Source organism: Sciurus vulgaris, assembly GCF_902686455.1.
Source record: "Sciurus vulgaris genome assembly, chromosome: 7".
Classification (NCBI taxonomy): domain Eukaryota; kingdom Metazoa; phylum Chordata; class Mammalia; order Rodentia; family Sciuridae; genus Sciurus; species Sciurus vulgaris.
In genome coordinates, this window is record NC_136467.1 from 86,353,801 (window position 1) to 86,356,925 (window position 3,125).

General features: G+C 37.3%; 1 pseudogene across 1 annotated transcript; it reads left to right on the top strand.

The window, feature by feature from the left end:
* The first annotated feature begins 260 nt into the window (after positions 1-260).
* LOC306665737 (nuclear speckle splicing regulatory protein 1-like) lies at positions 261-2,459 on the top strand (annotated as a pseudogene). Its single transcript has 2 exons — positions 261-290; positions 478-2,459. The product of its transcript is annotated as a nuclear speckle splicing regulatory protein 1-like (transcript).
* Positions 2,460-3,125: the final 666 nt, after the last annotated feature.

Below are 3,125 nucleotides of genomic sequence, written 5' to 3' on the forward strand. Positions count from 1 at the left end.
TCTGTTCCCCAATAAATTTCACATTTCTAGAATTGCTTAGCTGGAAAATAATTTTTATTGTCTTATCATATTTCTTTAACAGATCTTCATCCTATCTAAACCTGCTAAACTAAAACTGAACTGAAAGTTTCTATGATAAACTATCATTTTCATTTTTTGCCATTAGCCTTTTCCTTATTTCATATTCTTTTTTAGTTATTGTTTTTAATTGATACACAAAAACGTACATACTTATGGGGTACCATGTGATGTTTTGATACATGTATACATTGGGTAATGTTCAAATCAAGGTAAGACATGTATATATTCTCAAACACTTGTTTTTTTATATTGCAAGTATTTAGATCATTCTAGTTTAAAAAATAATAATAATAATACAGGGAGACGGGAGCAAGATGGCAATTCCAGGCAGGCAAGGGCCTTTTTCTCCTTGGCAGAAGCTCAAGTCCTGATTCCTGCCCTCCCTTCTTGTTTTAGGAATGTTGTGCTGAGAAGCCACAGAAAAGGGTATGGGCTTTTTTGCCAAAGAAAACACAGCAGTTGCACCCTGTTTTGCAAAAACCTTCAGTATTTGGGAATGATTTTGATGATGGTGATGAGACCTCCGTGAGTGAAAGCCTTCAGAGAGAAGCTGCTAAGAAGCAAGCCGTGAACAGACTAAAGGGAAATTCAGAAGGCCCTTGCAGAAGATGCTACTGTATATGAATATGACAGTATTTATGATGAAATGCAGAAAAAAAAAGGAGGAAAGTAATCCCAAATTGCTTTTGGGAAAAGATCGGAAGCCAAAGTATATTCATAACTTACTAAAAGCAGTTGAGATCCAAAAAAAGGAACAGAAAAAAAGAATGGAAAAGAAAATACAGCGAGAACGAGAAATGGAAAAGGGAGAATTTGATGATAAAGAGGCATTTGTGACATCTGCTTATAAAAAAAAATTGCAAGAGAGAGCTGAAGAGGAAGAAAGAGAAAAGAGGGCTGCTGCACTTGCAGCACGTTTGGATGTAACCAGAAGGACCTCAGTGGATTTTATAGGCACCTGTTAAATCAAGCAGTTGGAGAAGAGGAACTACCTAAATGCAGCTTTCGTGAAGCTCGGTCTGGAATAAAGGAAGAGAAATCAAGAGGTTACTCTGATGAAGTAAATTCAGAGGACAGAGAGCTACAAGAGAAATGCATCATCCAAACTGGTGTAAAGGAGGAAAACCCAGATGCGGACAGTGATTTGGATACTAAGAGCGAGGATGATGAAATGGAAGAAAACAAAATGAACTGCAGAAGACAGAAGGTCACGGAGACCTCTAAGAATTACTCCAAGCATCACAGGAATCAATCCCATTCACGGTCACCGAGTGAAAAAAGAGGACATGGTGCCAGACACCACACTAAACGTTCCAAGGCAAGAGGACATGAGAAAAGGGAGGATCCACACCACGAGAGGCAGTCCAGAGACCAAGAGAATGATTATACTGACTGTGACCACCAAAAAGAAAAGAATTCTCATAGGCACAGAGAGACCAGTCATAGAGATTCCCACTGGAAGAGGCATGAACACGAAGATAAATCAAGGGGAAGAGGTCAGAGAGAAAGAAATGACAGAGAATGGAAAAGAGAGGGAGAAATACTACTCTAGAGAACAAGAAAGAGATAGACAACAAAATGACTGTAACCAATACACTGAGAGAGGAGGAGAGAAGGAAGAGAAAAGCAAAACAAAGAAGGAACACGTGAAAGTAAGGAAGGAAAGATATGAAAATAATGATAAGTACAGAGATGGGGATAAACAAGAAGTAAGTGTTCAGTCTTCAGAAAGAAATCAAGACAGACAGGAAGGCATAGCAAATTCTAAGGCAAAAGTTGAGTTTCTTGACCAGGAAAGATCCAGCAAAATAAGAAACATGGAAAAGGACAAAGAAAGAAGACAAAACAAGCCCTCTAGTTCTGAAACATCACTGGGAGCAAAACACAGACTCACAGAGGAAAGGCAAGAGCAGGACAAAGAACAAGAGAGACCACCTGAGGCAGTAAGCAAGTTTGCAAAGCGGAACAATGAGGAAACTGTAATGTCAGCTAGAGACAGGTACCTGGCCAGGCAAAGGGCACGGGTTAATGCAAAGACCTATACTGAAAAAGAAGATGACTGATGACTGCTCCCAACAGGAAGATTTTTGGAAGTATAAAACATTGTAACTCCTGGAATTTGCTTTTTGTAAAAGTATAAAAAAATGTATTAGGAATGAATGGGAAGGTATTTTTAAATAGAGTTCAAAATTCACTTTTTCATTTAGGTTTATATTAGAAATCAGTTCTTTTATCTTGAATGTTTAGCTGAATTTATTTAGATTTCCTTATTAATAGCACATTCTTGATTGTATGCAAGAACCATAAGAGTGTACCAAATCGCTCCCTGTAGGTACTTAATGTAAGAAAGTTGGCTCTGTTAAAACCATTAAAAAATAAACAACTCTCCTAATTAAAAAAAAAAAAAATACATATAAAACATTATTGTTACCTGTAGTCACTGCTGTGCAATAATACATGAGAATGTCTTTCTCCCATCTAACCGTAAAAGTATTTGTTAGGCAACCTCAACCCTCCCTCCCCCACTTTCCCTAGCCTCTGGTGAACACTCTTCTACTCCCAGTTTCTATTAGATCAACTTTTCCAGGTTCCACATAAGAACTTGTCTTTCTATGTCAGGCTTATCTCACTTAACACAATAAACTTGAGTTCTATGTATATTGCCATGACAGGATCTCGTCCTTTCCAAGGCTAAATAGTATATTCTATTGTATATATGGACCACATTTTCTTTATCTGTCCATCAGTTGATGGACACTTAGATTCCTGGATAGCATATGTAGTACTGCATTGAACATGAATGTGCTGGCCTCTTCAATATACTAATTTCACTTCCTTTTCTGAATCATATGGTAGTCCTATTTTTAATTTTTTGAGAAAACTTTGTACTGTTTTCCTAGTGGCTGTAACTTATTTATATTTCCAAGAGTGTGCAAGGGTTTCTTTTGCTCCACATCTTCTCCAGCTCTTGTTATCTTTTGTCTTTTTGATAATAGCCTTTCTTCCTGAAATGAGGTGATAAATCACTGTGGTTTTAATTACAT